The 17,965-nt window shown below is 40.4% G+C and overlaps 1 protein-coding gene across 1 annotated transcript in view; it reads left to right on the forward strand.

Annotated features, from left to right (window-relative positions):
- The first annotated feature begins 4,153 nt into the window (after positions 1-4,153).
- The window catches only part of plxna2 (plexin A2), a 167,905-nt gene continuing 154,093 nt past the window's right edge, over positions 4,154-17,965 (forward strand). The window contains exon 1 of the mRNA XM_056732916.1: positions 4,154-4,541. The gene's annotated coding sequence lies outside the window, so the exon portion shown is untranslated. The remainder of the gene's footprint in view (positions 4,542-17,965) is intronic.

The following is a 17,965-nucleotide window of genomic DNA, read 5'->3' on the forward strand; positions in this document are numbered from 1 at the left end:
ACCATATCCGGATAAACATTACAATCGTTTTACGCCCTTCTAATTCCTGAAATGAGTCTTTTTGTCCACAATGCAATCTGTTGCATTTGGATTACAAGTACGCTCCACAGACGTGCATTGAGGGTGAAAGGGAGGGGGTGTTCATTTGGACGGGCCTAGGAGGCTGTCTGTCAGCTTTCTCATTGCCGAACGGCTGGCAAGACGCGGCTGCACATCGTGGTAGCAGAAAGCCGTCACAAGATTGAGCGATGACTCACACTTTTGTTTGTCTGTTCGATGCAGCGCAGAACGCATTGGGGTGGGTAGATGCCGCGATTCCGTGCACCCACAAGCCACCCTCAAACGTGTGGCAGAGTCCCATGGGTTTAATGGGGACTCTTGACAGCAGAGGTGTGTGTGAGTTATGGGCCAATTGATTTGCAACCACCACTGACTTGCATAGGATTATACATCCATAGAGGATGAATAGGAGAGGGAGGGAGAGAAAGTGGTGCTGCGATGGACACAGCTGTAGAGGAGCGATCTGTAGACTCCACCATCAAGGGCATGAAACTCATCCATCAATCCTGAAATCCTCCGCAAGAGATAGAGACCCTGTACCGATGTGTGGCACAAAGCTAAGGATTTGAGGAGTGCAGATCTGAAATATATGCTTAGAAAAATATAGAAAATATTCAAATAATTTTGTCATTATCTTAAAAAATTATCTAAAAGAACGAAAATGAAGATAAAAATAAAAGTGGTTAGAGCATGGCGTTAGCAACGCTGAGGTTATGGGATTGAACCCTGCGATTGCACAAAGTCAGAAACAAAATGTATAGTATATAGTACAATGGAATATAAGTCGCTTTGGATAAAAGCGTCTGCCAAATGCATAAATGTAAATGTACGTTTTTTTTTTAGTTTTTGACTTTGACATAGTGAAATAAGAGCTGCCAATAAGAGCTTGGAAAAGATGGGAACACCTTTAATATTGTTTTAAAAGCATCTCAGGGTGAGACTTCAAGAAACTGCTTATGATAAATGAAAAGAACAAAAATCTGCATATTTAGGACAAAACGTGACTACATGAAGATGCTAAAACCAGTTTAATTTTTTTGTTTTAGTTACAACATCGTTTTGATGAGCTTGGTATTATACCAAAATGGGGAAAATTATGGATAAGTGTTGCAAAACTGATAGACCACTTCACAAGATGTAAACACTGGCCCAGAAGCAGATATTCATTTAACATTTCAGCTATAAATGTTCTGTTGGTTGCATTCTGTTTAAACATTTGTGTACCGTGTTAAAAAACTGAAAGTGAAAGTTCTTCTGGACAAATGTTGGACCAGCATTGTTAACGTCCTATAATTGTTAACATATTATAGATAATATTAAAATCACCATTCTTGAAAGGTACTTTGATTTCTCATCATCCTAATGATTGCCAGCAAACATACCAGCAATGATTTAATTGAGACTTCTGAAATATTTCTGGTGTGTTTCGCATTTTTACCATCTGGACGCAGGACCCAATTTGGGCACTTTCCCAACCCCTCGGTGTCCAGCAATCATCAGTAATTAGGCTCAGATTGTACGACGACGGCCAAGGTCAGGCAGGGATAATGTTTCGTGGATTGTACCAATTATAGCATTCGTTCCGTGTCTGGCACTTGAGCTCAACCTTGAGTCGGGCCTCGAAGTGGCTGTAACACAGGACATGTGTTCACTGCTACACAGCTGCAGTCTCCACTCACATCTGTCACTGTTGACTTCAAATGACCAAAGTCGAACGTGTTCTTCTTGTTGCTCTCGGAAAAACTGGCGCTGAGGAATGTGGGTGGATTTTGGTGTTTCACACTGTAAAAATTTTATTTTGCAATCCTTATTTAAATTTGTTTTGTTTATTTATGCATCAACTTCACCTGGACGACGGAGAGATGACTGAAAATTGAAGAATGCAGGATGGAGTTAAACCTGAATTACCGTCATAAGCACCGTGGCTTAACACATTTTATTGAGTATGAGATTTCTCAATTTAAGCAACTACAGTTCCATTTAGCCTAACTGGATTAAGCTTTATCTTTGCAATTCAAATTGAATCACCCTTTATTAAAGCATACTACCACTTGTTCGGAACAGGGTAGAGAATAATGTATATAAAATCCCGTATTTGATTACCAGTAGATGACTAAGATGCATTTGAGGGGTAGTGCAGTGGAACTTCAATATGGACGCCCTCCAGATATTGACCCGGCCTCTCTTAAGACTACACAGCTTTTAGTAGCCTCTACTTACACAAGGCTTGGTGGGTGCACTCTTCTCATCTGGCAGTTTTGCAATACTTTTGATGGCTGCCACTGGTTCTTTTCCCACTTTAAATTATTGATGGATCACGGAATAAGTGCTCCTGCAATATCCTCCTTTAAGTACAAAGATGTAGAAGACAGGGCGATGTGTAATCTATTTCTGTTGTAGCACACCAATCAAAGTATCGATCGTAGAATGTCATTTTAAATGATCGTGCGACAGATGCGGAGCAGAGAGATGGCAGATTTCTATGTTTTTTCTCTCTGTGGGTTTTCTAATACCTTCAGCAACTTTTCAGACCGTCAGAACATAATTATTATTATTTTTGCCTATAAACTAAAAAGAATGAAGAAAAGATTGATGTCGCCTGTGGAACGGGATTGATGATGCAATATCTCATTTGGTGGAGAAAGAGACTGCTAATGACTTACGGACCACTGATTCGCTATGACAGGCAAATATCATTTATCGGTTGTATAACACAACGTTATGATGCTGGCGAAGGTTTTTTATTAGATGAAACGAGTTTCAGCCTAAAAATTGATCTGGATGATATTGCAATAGGTCTCTGTGATTATATATAGAAGCAGGGATCTGTATTATAAATAACAGAACAGGTTATTATGAAGCAAAATTCAGGGCAGAAACAGCTCAGGAATTCCAGCATCAATTCTGTGCCTACATGCTTCTTGTTTAGGTAGTCTTTTTATGAGTGTTATTTAAAACTCTTGCAAATTCTAAAATAAAAATAGTTTGCGATGATTCAGCGATTATTTATTTATATGTATATATATATATATTAAAATAGTCTGGTGAAAATGATACATTTGTGTTATTAAAATATGCATGTTTAAATAAGTTGGACAACTGTGTTATAAACGTGATTGTGCAGAAACTAAATGGATTCTGGTTTTATTAAAAAATAAAGTACTATTTAATAGAGCTTTTTAGTGAGTAATGTTTTTGTAATAATAAATGGATTGAATGGATTGATTTTCCCCATCTCAGCTCTGTTTGTACCCTTTTTGAAAGCGTACTGTAGCAGTGGCACTGTTGATTTAGTGGATGTAATTGCGTACTTCTGTCCAAAGATGGCACTGTCTAGCAAAATTACCACGTCATCCAGCACCTCCCTTAAACTTGTGGCTATTTAAAAAAGATAACATAAACTAAACCAAACATTACCAGCTTTTCAACATGTAAAGGACCCTTACATGTTGTGTGTGACTTTGGGCCATTTTCAACCTTACAAAAATATCTGTAGGCTATAACTTAGAAACGTCATTAAAATAAATCAATGAAGTTTTTTATACATATGTTATATTTTAAAAGTAAATTGATGATCTATTTTTCAAGACTTTTTAAATTTCCCCTCAAAATATTATATTTAATATTAGGCTTTTATTCATCTTTATAAAGCTAATATTGTTTGAAGTGGTGTACATATTATAAATAATTACACACATTTTCACTGTTTATTATACAGAGCTCTGCGTTTTGATGTGACCAGCAGTAAATCGGCCCAAACTTGTATTAATCTTCATTTTTCAGCATACATATTGTCTGTGCTATACGCACATGGTGTGTTCGAAGACATACATTGCGCATACAATGTACAGATGTCCTCAGTTAAATATTGCGCAATTATAACATTACCTGCTGTGTTTGATTTCTTATAACATCAGATGTGCATTTCAAGTGACCAGCAGCGTTCGGCAGCCTACATGAAATGGTTAAAACATGCGACATGCAAATAAAGCCGGCGCTAACACAGGGGGCTGGGTTTAAACGCGGAGGTACTGTACGGCTGCTGGGCTCCATTGAGCGTGCCAGTCTAGCGTAAAACCTTCGGAGGAGAGCAACCAACGCGTGCATGATCGGTATAACGGAACTACTAATGAAAAGGCGTGATGTCAAGCCGCTGTCAGTGTCACGGGACCGAGGGAATGTGCCATGCGCTTGGCGTACGCGCTCGTGAATGACCATCCTCCCGATCGGACGGCGTGGATAGATGAAGCGTTGATTTTGCTGCATAGATCAGTTACCGAGCGTCATTCGTCGTCTCGCATGCACCCTATGAGGAATTGTGAGAAATTATTGTAGATGCCGGCTTGAAGCTTACAGGACGACTCCGCAGCATTCATTCCGATGTGGATCTATCCGCCAAAACTGAGCTGAACGCAGCATCTTCACAGAACTGTTTTATCAGAACATTTAAATATCATCTTCTGTTTTCTCTTGGATTATAGGTGAGTGGAGAAACGTGTTTCGCGAACGCATTCCAACCTAGAGATGCTTTACGCACGAGATGTGGCCACGAATACTAATGTGTTTCGTGCACTGTTAGAAGAAGGCAGAGAAATCTGAGAATGTATTGGATACTAATTCAATTGGGATAAACGCAAGAAGTTTTAGTTTGTGAGCAATTTAATTTGCAGAACATGATTTAATTTGATGCGTTTTGTGGCAATGTGCGTTGCTGATGCTGGCGGTGCCAATGTCTAGCCTACACTTCGAGCATAGAATTGCAACGCTTCAAATTGCAATGCTTCAACTTTTCATCTAATTTATTACGCAAGCCGTTGTTGATAATAACGGTGTCTTTTCAACCTCACGGTGGCTATTTGACTTCATTTTGATTTTGTCTCAGAAATTGTTACATTTTCCCTCACATTAACATTTCTTGCACTGGTCTCCTGTAGCGGCAATGGTAGGACTGTTTGTCAGAAGGCATATCTGTATAGGCACATCGGTTTTTATGCGCTTCCACAACATTAAACTTTATTTTATTGATGCTAATTTACACTTAAAGTTAATTACTCTTACCTCATCACACACCTTGCGTCACACCTGTCATTGTCTGCGGTAAAACCTTCGCTTCAGAAATCATCCATCTCTCTGTCCTTCCTAAATAGAAACTGACCTCCGATGTACAGTACGTCTATAACCACGACAAATGTTTCGCGGGAAGCTGTCAAAGAAATTGATACACGTTTAGAACGTGAAGCTGATACATTTTGCCGGCTGGTCGTATTTTAAACTCCCACCTCAAACTCCAGACCAGATGCGCTCGCAAATCTTCATTTTCCTCCCGCGCACAGATCTGACATCGGCACTGAAGAAAATAAATGTTTCTGTGAGTAGAATATCGGCGGCATTTGCATGAGAATCACTGGCATCTGCTGTGAAGGGACGGGAATGATATTAATCGCTCTGACTAACACAATCAAATGGCGCTTTCTGTGAGGTGAACTCATCCAAAGCGTGACCTCTACCCATCGTCGCTTTTTATCTCCGTCTTAAAGCGAAACGGCGGCTTGACCTGAGACGGCAGGTCGGCGGGATGGAAACGACTCCCGTTCAAGAAGTGAAAGTGCGCATTGCTGCTGAACGATGAGCAAATTAACCCAGTTTCGAGCGAAATTAGATTCAAACTTTGTTTCACACTGGAGAAGAACATGGTGAGATAAAAAAGCGTGACATGAATTAGAAAACGAACTCCTAACAATTCGTTGTTCTCACGTTATGTTTAGCCTTGTTAAATAGTTTTAAGCATCTGCGTGTAATATAAAAGTTTGACATCTTGAAATAGTTCCACTGAGATTTGTCTGACAAATGCAAATAAACTGCTAACAGATCTCAGAAGTATGTTGAGGAAGCATTATAACAGTTTTAACTTCTTCAAGGCTAGATTCTGAATGCATAATTGGCAACCGCTCACTCTTTGTAGCCGGTTCTCTTTCTTTGATGAGTCGCTCAGAGACGTGGAAAGCTGTAGAGCATCTCCAGATCACAGGCTCTTAATCAATAAGGTTAACTACACAAAGCCGAGAAGACAAGTCTCTACCCATCGTTTTTACGTGCCCCGTATACATTCCCTCACCACCCCGACTCCATGCGGTTTGATTTGATTCACGAAGTGAAAGCGTGTCTGTCCACGGCGTGAACTTTCTCAGCTCTTCTAGGTTTGCATGTTTGGACTGTTTATGAAAACGCCTGCAGCAGTTCTACTCCTGGTTCCTTGCTATTGATTTGATGGTGTCAGTCAGGTGCATTAAACGCTTCCTGAAGGGTAATTGGAGGGTATTATGTTCTTAAAAAGGGGTTTGTTGTTTTGTCTTCAGCTATTGGCTCTCCGATGTATACATTTGAGGGGATGCTGAGGGTCGACTCTCAATAGGGTAGCCACAAGAGACCCATGCTGAGTGCTTATCTTGCATGGCCCAGTTAAATGCACGCTTGAGTGTGTTAGTTGAAAGGCCAATTTGGATACGTGCTTGTATCTTGAGTCGGTCGGATAAGTTTATCAGTATTTTTCCGAAGAGAAGCGCAGCGGCGTAAAGGTATTAAAGTGTTTTCTATCGGATCAGTCATCTCTACCATTTTCCTGTTTGGTGAAGAGCCCATTCTTCTCCGTGTGGCTTCAACTGCCGAGGCAGCTAAACATCGAATTGAACATCTAATGATAATCCCAACAGGTCACCCGAGTAGCCTCAACCACGTTGCTCAATAATTCCACCTATTGATGCGTTCATTCAAAACACAATTTTCAATAATTGAAACAGTGCTTGTTTTGGCCGCACGCTGGGCAGCGCATCGTACGCACCACCTCCAGAGACGTCCATTCTGAGCGCTCTGCTACATTCTCATCGTGGCGTTGCCTCTCTTTAGGTTAAGAGGTTTTGACAAGTCGCGGCGCATGCAGGCGGAATCCTTGACCTATTTCTTAATGAGTGAACATTTCAAATGCATTCAGGGGCTGTGTGTGTTTGCAAGGCCTTCCACCGTCCCATAAATGCTTACTCAGATAGATCACACACGCACGCGCGCCCTGCAGGATGAACAAACCTACAGTGAGTTCATCTGGTTCCTCTATGCCTCATAAATGTGTGTGTATCCTTGTTTGTTTTAACACATTGATCTTGCATTCTCGCAGCTTTCGCTCGGCTATTTATTTAGTGTTGTGTGCCGTCCAGCTGTCACAACAAAGATCGCAATCACTCTCGACCCTTCATGCTTCGGTCTCTCACGAAAAAGCATCTCTACCATGCCTGTCTGTGTTAGCATGCTGCTTACAGCCGAGTGCATCCAAGTGAAGCCAGATGTGGTGGCGATAAAAATGATACTATGACATCGATCAAGGCAAACTTGAAAGCTGGGTATCATGGGACGTTTTTTTACTGTGCAACCTGATTGTGGTTTACATAAGCTAATGCCCCAGTCTGACCAATAGGGAGTAAGATACCACGGTTATCTGTGGAGAAAGGTTGTAAACAACGTGGCGTGATAATTTGTCTTCGTTGTTTGTGGATTAGACATGCCGTTGCTAGTGACCCGGCGTTCTCTACTCTGTAATTAGACCTGTGTTGCGTGCCGCAGCTAATTACCCTTGAACAGTTGGTGGACAGTCTCACGGCTGGAAGGTGCCGGTATCCAGATTGGTCACGGAGAATTGTGGGTGGATTTAAAACTTCGGCCAATCACAGCCGGGTGTTGGTCAGACTGAGAATGTTGAGTACTGCTTACACCGTTAATGTTTGTATACAGAATGTGATTTGTTGCAATTGAATCACACAATTGTCTGTTAGATCTGTTGTTTGTGTGATCAACCCGTAGAGTATGTAAAATGTTTTTTTTTTTTTTGTCTCTTAGATTCAGTGTGATTAACGGGAGGAGACTTTTGTCCGATGCCTTTCGTATTTTTCTCATTTGGAGTTGCAGAATTTTAAAGGGGCGAGTTCACCCAAAAATGTAAATTCTGTCATTATTTACTCTTGTCATTTCAAACTTGAATGACTTTCTGCAGAACACAAAAGAAGATATTTGGAAGAATGTTGCTAACCATACAACGCCGGTACCCATTGACATTGGTATTGGCTTTGTATCCATGTTATTTAAATGAATGGGTACTGCCATTGTTCAGTTATACCGACATTCTTCAAATATCTTCTGCAGAAGAAAGCCAAACAGGTTTGAAACGACAAGAGTAAATAATGACATTTTCATTTCATCCCGTTAATGTCTTAAAATACCAAAAGAGATTTTAATATGATTTGATAATATTTTGCATCTATTTGATCTACTTTTATAGCCTTGTATGTCAGCACTTTTGTTTGTTTGTGACATTTTATAGGTTTTAGGAGAAACATCTGGCACAGTGTTGCTAAATAACTCTAATAAGTCTTATGAGTTACCTTATAATGTTCCTCTGTGCTGCATTGTGTGTTTTAAATGAAGCTAACATTCCCATACACAGCAGCTAAACCAGAGTTAGGTTTACAAAATCAACATGCGTCTCTATTCTGTATTTTGTCATTTTATTTGCTTGTATTTCTCTCAGTAGCGAACGCTGTTTTTCAACAATGTGACAGTGCTGCATGAGCATGAACAACTCAAAACAAAAATTAAAAATCGATCTGTACACTTGCATTGTGCTTCTCCTCTGCTTCTTTTATCCGATGTTTAGCAATTTGTGTTGGTTTGGTTTTCATAGCATGTCTGCCGGGGAGCTAATTCAGCTGTTTGGGTTTGCTGTCGTTGCATTCGTGGGCCATGTCTGTCAAAGGGTTACCGTTTGGTTTTGTCTGTAAGAGCTGGTCTTGATGGAGCTTTCCCTCTTGAGAGTTTGGCCATTCAGAAGTATAGAAAGTGGTTGAGAAAGAGTTTGTGTGTAAAGTGGGTGCGAGAGAGAGAGAGAGAGAGCGAGCGAGCAAAAAATGGAGAGAGGGTAAGAAAAAGAACCACAGAGGCGCCAACAAATGTTGCCATGTGCCCAGTCTTAAGAGTCCACTGCAGTTAAACCCAACACTCCCCTTACAGCCGCCAGCTTGCCAAAACAAAAGCTTTTGTTTAGGTCTTCGACCCAGCAGATGGGAATAAGGACAGTAAATGAAAACAGTAAAGCGAATAGAGCAGTGGACCATGATGGAGAGCATACAAACTCACAGGCCTGTCCTTTGGGAAGAGTAACGGTCTCAAAAAAACGCCACCGCAAAGTTCATACACCGCGCGGCCCTACTGTTTCATCTCATGCCATTGACTGAAAGCGCTAGTCAAAGCCTCAAGGCTCTCCAGGGCCCGAGCCGCTTTTATTAAGATGTTAATGGAATTGCCTTCATGACACACTTCTATTGGACAGAATCCCTCAGCCATTCTTCAACGGCTCAATCTGTCTTCAGCTCGAAGCACATTAGCGGCTTACGCACAACAGGTCTCATACGCATTGAGGTGCTGCTCTGTAATTCTTGCCGTATGTAATCCTCTTCTCTAAATGGCATACTATATTTCACAGTATGTAAAGAATACCAGTTTTGCTGATAGCAGTAATAATATACGGCCGTCATGCGTCTTAATCATAGGCATCGCCAGTTTGTTTGTCAGTGAACTTTCGGCTGGCTGTACATCAACATCAAGTCCGTGTGTTGAATCCGAGGAAATGCTGATTTTTCTACACGCTGTCTACCAGGCATGGAATGCTTACGCAAGCCTTTTGTGTTTCCACAAACCACTAATGACTTTTCACCCTTAAACCACAACCGCTCACATTGTGTTTGCTAAACCCTTAGTCAAGACACCGTCACAGATATGCTAGCGCTAAATCTATAGGAGTTCTATATATAGTACTAGGACAGGCAGGGTTGCTGTTTTGGAATAATTTGTGATATTTTTGTCTGTTAACCCTGTTGAAAAAAACAGAATATGGTGATTTGGTATGTTTTGATGCTGCTTCGCTGGTTTATGCTGGTTTAGGCTGGTCATGTGCTGGTCCATAGCTGGATTAAGATGGTCAAACCAGCATCAGAACATCCCTAAACCAGCACATGGGAAAGTGGGTACTCTTTATACGTTTATAAGTCAATAAGTTATTCAGAGTTGTATAACCTTTGTTGAATCTTTGTTGTTCTTTCTGAATGTTTGCTTAATTTAGATCGCACCTTTCACGACCCCTCGCTTGTACGCTGGCCGGGAATCATTTCTTTGTTGTGGCACTGTAATTGCTCTTAACCTCGTTTTTCCAGACTGGGAGTTTGGCTGCAGGCTTTTGCATGCACGCCTATGTGTGACCACCTGCATCCATTCGGTCGGCTTTGTTACAATTTGTTACAAGTCAGCCGTGGCCTTATCAGCAAAGATAGGTCCTCTTTCCTGTCAGGAGGCAGACGCCTCAACACATCCTCCTTGCCTCAGCTGGGAAAAGAGCTCTGATAAGACTTCCAAATTCATTCCTGAAGCTGATAGCAAAGAGGGCTTCACAGAAGAGAGAGAGAGAGAAGGTTTAGAAGAGGCTGAGAAGATAAACACTTTCCACAGCACATACCTAACAAACTCAGAGTTGATGAAAGTTGAAGAGCTAGAAATATGACGTGCTATCTTGGTACCCCCATGACTTGCTGAGGCCAGGAGATTTGGACACGCTCTTTGAAAACAAGAAGTAGCTGTACTTAGAATGGGAACAGCGGGTCATGCAGGAGGAGAGTCTCGGTATTCTGGATGGAGATGTCTTAAGTCATCCATGGTGCTCTGTGTCCTTCTTTGAATCTTTACTTGGGCTTCGACTTAACTTTGGATACCAAGCACATTGGATTCTTTCCTGGGGGAATATTGGTAAAATATTTGATTTAAATGGTCCCTCCTGTTGGATTGAACCATAAAAATATTAGCTTTATCGTATAAAAGTGGAGAAAAAACTACACTTGTTTTTTTATTTATAAGACACAATTATTTGGCAAAAAAGGCAACTTAAGTACTGCATATCATAGGACAAAGATGTCAGTTCTCCAATGTTGGGCTGCTTGGGCATCACTTTTGGCCACAAATACTTTGCTGTCTAGTGGTGTTTTCCAATAAAAAGCAATTATCTATCTTGGCTATCCTTCAAGGCTGATAGTCACAATGAAACTAGAAAATATCGAGTCATTTCAAAACATCAAGGTCACTGGATATTCTAAGTATTGATTAGGCCTCAAATCTGACCTTTTGGGGAGCTCGATTGTTTGAGCATGTTAAGATCTGTCCAGAATCACGAGAACAACGAACAACAGCTGTTTTCCTTTTTTAGCTTGTCGCCTTTTCCGTCAAATATTTTTTACCTTATAAACACAATGCTTGTAAAAATTAGAAGCGTGTGCATCATAACCGATACTAGAGATTACCGTTAAATATGTCTTAAAAGACGCCATAACAGATATGTCATACAATTACGGCTGCAGTGTCAAACCACAACATCATCATCTACCTTCTGCGTTCTGTGTTTGCTTTTGTAAATTGTCAACGTAAGCGTTCGGCTCTTGAATTTCACCACAGGAAATAAATTATCAAACGATGACTTTATGTATAATTCACAGATCATCAGCAATGTAGGTCAGCCACGCGTTTTCTTCAGCATTTAAGATACGTGACTGTCGAATTAGGGTATCTAAGACAATTATCCTGAGAGTGACAGTACAGAGACTCTGAACGGCAAACGGCAGATCCCCGTGTTGTCCTTCGAGATGTTGATTAAATATGACTGGGCTGAAGCTACTGCCTGACGATAGTGGAAAGAGAGAGAGAGAGATGGAAAACAGCAGGGGGGTTTGAATAGGTTCTCTACGAGGCTCAAGTCTGCATCTGTGGCAGTGTAGGATTATGGGTAATATTGTTTAACGCCTGCCATACAAGCAGTGAATGTGTGAAATCTGTGACACTTTGTCACTGTGATGTAATGGGGGTTTACTCAGCACCATGCTTTTACACTGATCTCAGGTCAGCTTTTGTTAGCCGTTCATACAGTATTGGGATTTCTCATAAAATAAGCCCCCCAGTTGGCTTATATTTGGCAATAGACTCCCAATTTGAAGTCTATTGATTCGTGTTTATGGACACAAATTTCCCGTTTTTTGTGTGACACTCAGCATGACTTTTAATACACAGAGTATGTATGTACTATTATATATTTGTAACTAAAAGAAGTTGAACATATTTTAGGAGGTGGTTAACCAACTCTGGCTACCTCACTCCAAACCCTAAAATCACAAACGCTAACGCTAATTTAGCTAAAAATGCGACTTTCAAGTCACAAAGCAACGATAAATGGCTACTCTAACCCCGCCCCTAAACCTAACTTTGCAGAGGCAAAGTAGAATCATTACAAAACTTACGAACAAGATCGTAGGAAATAGGGATTCACACAAATGAGCCTCCTTGTAAAATGGGTATAATTCCCATCAGATTGTGTTAATGTATATTAATACATATAAAAGATACCCCATATTAAAATACTTTAGATTTAAAGTCGTGCTGATTGACACGAAAAAAAGGGGGAAATTCGTGTCCATGAATTAATAGATTTGTGTTCGTGAAAATCTCATGAAATCCCAAATTGAGAGGGTCTTGAACAAGCAAATCATAAGTTAGCTTAATGACTAGCCTTTGTTTAGTCATTTTTGTCTTTAAACTCAACTTTTGACCTCTCTTGTTGCTGTGACGTCACTGAAATGCATTTAAGGGTTAAGTATTTTTTATTGTGTAAAACTACCGAATTACAATTTGGTTCTAAACAGCATTTCGTTTTGACCACAAGCGACTTTTCTGAGATTTCAAAAACATTCTCATTACCAAAAGCTCTGGAGGCTTAAGGTTGACTTGTTTATTAGCTTTGTGGATCAGACCCGAGGCGCTTTAGCTGTTCGCGCATTAAGATTCTAACCCTGAGCTAAGTTTAAGACGATTCCGTTTGCTACGAGCAAAAGTTTAGAGGTGAATCTTGCTATACCACCCACCTCATCTGCTCGGTCTATTGGCCCGCATCGGTTGTTTTGGAAATGCACCCATTATGTAACACGCACTGTTGTTCCTGCGGGCTATAAATATTTCAATATCTTTGCGTTATCTCGCATCAGATCCAGTCTGTCAGTCTTAGGCTTTGTTGAAGAATTTTGTAGATTGTGCTGGAAAGCAGACATGAAATCTGAATGAAAAATTTATTCACGTTATATTATTTGTTTACTCCGTTCAGCTGCCTGACAATTAACAGATTGTAGCAGACAGCTTTCCAGCCCTCCCAAATGCTGTCCCCTCCCCAGGTTCCTCTGTTCTTCTTTTTGTTTGCTCAGTGGGGGGTAGGAGGTATGAGTTTGTGTCTGTAAGAAAACAGTTGTGTGCGGTGTACGTGGGTGGGGTTATGTATGTTTGTGTATGTAGGTACTTCAGTGCGGAACCTGCCCTCTCCTGTCAAGCCTGGGTTTGTGCATCAGCCAGTGACTTTGGAGGACTTTGGCAGATGCCCACTGCGTCTGCATTAATGACCAGTGAGACACACGCACACTTGTCCCCTTGATCTGTTTTGTGGTTGCCTGTCCTCTCTGTTTTTGAAAGGTGGGATGAAAAGTAGGTATCTGTAGAACAAAAGCTGAGGTGTCTAAGTGTGCGGGCACGGCCGGCCAGCCTGCCTCAGGCTCTCCACACAGAGTCAATACGTTTCAAATCATGTTGCCGCTCTCTCTCCCTCTTTCCCTCACACAGCAGAATAATAAAAGATCTTTACTCAGATAAGGTCCGTGGAGAAACACCTCAGGACGCAGCATAAATTGCGTCCGTAACTCCATCCAACGACCCCATCAGTATACCGTGACCTGCTATCAGCTCCGATCTTCTTGATGTTTTTCTCCCGTAACGCTGTTTGAACAGAATCCAGTGCTGACTGCAGATTGTGTTTGTGTCCGTCATCGCTGTTGCACTTCGGATTTGCGGATGAAATAAATAAATGTGGAGATCATTGATGCTTCCGGTGTCTGACATACAGGGGGACACAGCCTATCAGTTCACAAATATGTAATTTAAAGCGATAGTTCACTCAAAAATGTAATATCTGTAATCATTGACTCAACCTCAAGTTGTTCCAAACCTGTATGAATATATTTGTTCTGTTGAAAATAATGAAAGATATTAAGAAAATTGTTAGCAACTGAGATTTCTGGGGCACCATTGACTTCCATTGGCAAAAATATAATGGTTGTCAAAGGTGCTCCAGAACTCTTGGTTTTCCTGAATTTCTGAAAACCAAAAATATATACAATGTAGTTTTTCTACATAGTCGAAAAACAATATTTTATAATTTACAAAAGAAGTTATTTCGAAGAATTCAGGAAAACCAATTACCATTATATTTTTTTCTATGGTAGTCAAAGGTGCCCCAGAAATCTCAGTTGCTGACATTCTTTTAAATATCTTTCTATGTGTTCAGACCGAACAAAGACATTTATACAGATATGGAACAACTTGAGTGTAAGTAAATCATGACCGAATTTAAATTTTTTGGGTGAACTGTCCCTTTAAAGGGGTCAAATGACACGCTGAAAACGAATATTATAGTTTGTTGTAGATATAATGTAATGTGTATAAATGATTTAAGGTTGAAAAACTGTATATTTTCCACATACGGTGCATGTTTGCATCTCCTCTTTGCTCCGCTTCTCTGAAACGCACAGATTTTTTACAAAGCTCGTGGCTCTGAAAAGCGAAGTGTGCTATGATTTGCCAGTTAACCAGTGTGTAGCGATTGGTGGAATACTGCAAGCGTGTGACGGAAATGTAACGCCTCTGACCATATTTGGAACATCACGTTTCTCTTTAATTGTACTGACAGATACGCCACCTTACTTGCGTATACATTTAGGCAGTCTTAGTCAAATGATGTAGATTTGTGGAGGTGTGGTTATACGAGGTGTTGCAGGCAGGTCTGAGCATTCGCTTTTAGATAGAATGCATCTTTTGTTCCGACACTTACATTTTTGCAATTTTACGTGTCTAATACATGCATTGGCACACACCAAAGACATAAAAAAACACGTATTCGCGCCATATGACCCCTTTAACTTTCACCCCTCGTCTCTGTTTTTCATCCTAATGAACGTGTTTATGACTTTTGTCGAGAGCTTCAGTCAGAGTCCTGTGTTTACAGTGACATCATCTCAAAATATTTCAGACAAATTCCTCCGGCTGGTAACGTGCAGTCACTGGAAACTGTGTTACTGAGAGCGTTCGCAGGCAGCACAGAATATGACTCGAAACAGGAAGAGAGAAAAAAGGAATGTGAATAAGGTCTACTTTATTGTTCCTTGTGAAAGTGAGTCAAACAGGAAGAGGAAGGGAGCAAAAAGGAAGTAGGCATTATATCAGTGGCGCTCAGGGGAAGTTTGACGGACAGGGCACGGCATTGAAGTGACCGTTCTCACAGTACGGAAGAAGTGGCGTACAGTTTCACATGGCCGTCAAAGGGGGCGGCTGGCATAGCGCCATGCTAAGGTCAAGCAGGATAAGTCATCCTATTTGGACAGGAGCCTTTTTTGAAACCCGGGCATGTTTAACGCTTGTCTTGTAGTAACAGATATTTAAGATTCACCTCAACGATAAGGTTAAAAAATAAGCAAGGATCAGTGATTTTACTTCATGGCCTTAGTGATTATGCACACGTTCGTAGGATTTTGACGTTGAGTGCATTGCTCATGCACATACTAACCTTTTCTGTCTGGTATGATGTGATTATTAACACAATGTTCTTTTCAACCTCCGTCCTCCACCGCACATCAAAACCCAGATGCCAACAGAGAAGTTCCGACTTGACGCAATTGACGCGTTTGCTGATGACTAAGAAGTAAGCCATAGATTTACAAGTCGGTTTGCCTTTTGCTTTATAAGGCTGTCTTAGATTAAAGGGATAGTTCACCCCAAAAGGAAAATTCTTTCATCATTTACTAACCCTTATGTTATTCCAAACCCGTATGATGTTTCTTTGATGGAACACAAAAGAAGATATTTTAAAGATCGCTGGTAACCAAACAACACTTGCCTCCCATTGACCCCCAATGTATGGAGACAGAACATGGAGACATTTCTCAAAATATCTTTCGCGTTTCACAGAAGATAGAATCATAAAGTATGACAGAATATTTATTTTTATTAAACTATCCCTTTAGGGTTGCCTTCTACATTTCGGTTGGAGTTCTAAAGTGCTAAAAAAAATCGCCATTTAATTGAAAACGTAACGTTTGCAATATGATGCATATTCACAGAATTCTATTACAAGAACACGGTTTACCATTATAGTGTTTTTTCTAAATATATTTTTGCCATGAATCAACGTTTGTCATGTTGTGATTCACCTGGGAGCCAGACGGTTTGGGTTATTGTTCATTTGTCATTAATGTTTTTTTATTCCTATGGAAAAGCGGTTGGATCACAACTGATTTTGGACACAGCTAGTTTACCATAATTGCCTGTTAAAAAACATCACAAATCCACAAAGCTGCTGGTTTCTTTTCATTTAGTTACATATACATCTTTTCTCTCTTTTTCCTTCCATTTCTTCTGTTTTTCACTTGTTTTTTTTTTAAATCGCTTGTGGTCCAGCCTCTCTCCAGGTTGCCCAGCTGAAACAGATGCTAATTTGAATCATCATTCACACACAGATTAGTCTTTGATCAAACTTAATGCCCAAGGAGCGTCTGTTGCATTCGAGAGAGAAGGAAAAAACACCCTTTCATCTGTTCCGAATCTGCTCGGAAAGAGTCAGAGGCACAGAGTGAAAAAATGTTCAAAATGGCTTTGACCATTCATGTTGAGACCATGACCAATACGGATCGTTCCTGAACGAACAGCACGGGCCTGAGACTGCCACCTCAACGCTAGTCCCAAAGGATCTTTGAGTTGCATATGGTCTAATAAGTCAGTAGTATTATTTCATTACTATGCAGTTCACATGTTGGGCTGGGTTTAGTAAATCCCTGCACTGAATTTGTATTCTCTCTGCTGTTGTGCGCTGGATATAGGCATGTGATGATATCAGTATTAAAATGCATTTCTCCATTTAAAATAGTGGGCTTATGAGAATATGATCATATATGTCATATATGAATATGTCTGTTATCGTAGTGTTTTTTTCCTGAGAAAGTCCAAGAAAATAATCGAATAAAAAAGATGACATACAATTTTCTATTTACAAAAGTGATTTATGCTTAACAATTGTAAGTGGTTGCCAAGACGTTGCAATAATGTTGCTTAAATAGTTTTTATTATGTTACCGTATGGTGTTTATATGATATTCTGTGTGGTTGCTAAGGCGGTTGCTAAGGCTTTGCTAGGTGGTTGCTAGGGTGGTTACTGGGCAGTCATTTCAAGGTCCTGCTTCATCAATGGACATTATTATTGTGAATACCAAGAAAAGTAAAATGCTTTGAATATCGTGATTTGAGCACAAACAGTCTTAGATATCTACACAAATGGTATTACATTTCTGCATGTACAGTAAGTCATCTTACACAGGTATAAGCAACAGCAATAGTGATGCTCATTAAAATAAACGGTAAATGTAAAGGAAATTCTGCCCCTTTTGCTGAACTCACTGCTCCAGTTCTACATCCCCTCCTGTCATCTTCGGTCTGAAAATGAGCAACGCCGTGTTGTTCCATCACAGCAAGGCACCAAATCGCTTTGCTAAAACCTTTAATCATTCCATATCCCTGTGGTGGAATGAACTGTCAGTCTCCACCCGAACTGCAGCATCCTTCACCACTTTCAAAGAATCAACTTGAATCATGCCTCCCCATTCATTTGACTAACCAATAACTGTCTATGTCTTGTGTCTAAAACAAAAAAAATGTTCATTCTCTTTTTTGCTTACTCCAGCGATAATCCT

Source organism: Triplophysa dalaica, chromosome 20 (assembly GCF_015846415.1).
Source record: "Triplophysa dalaica isolate WHDGS20190420 chromosome 20, ASM1584641v1, whole genome shotgun sequence".
Lineage (NCBI taxonomy): Eukaryota > Metazoa > Chordata > Actinopteri > Cypriniformes > Nemacheilidae > Triplophysa > Triplophysa dalaica.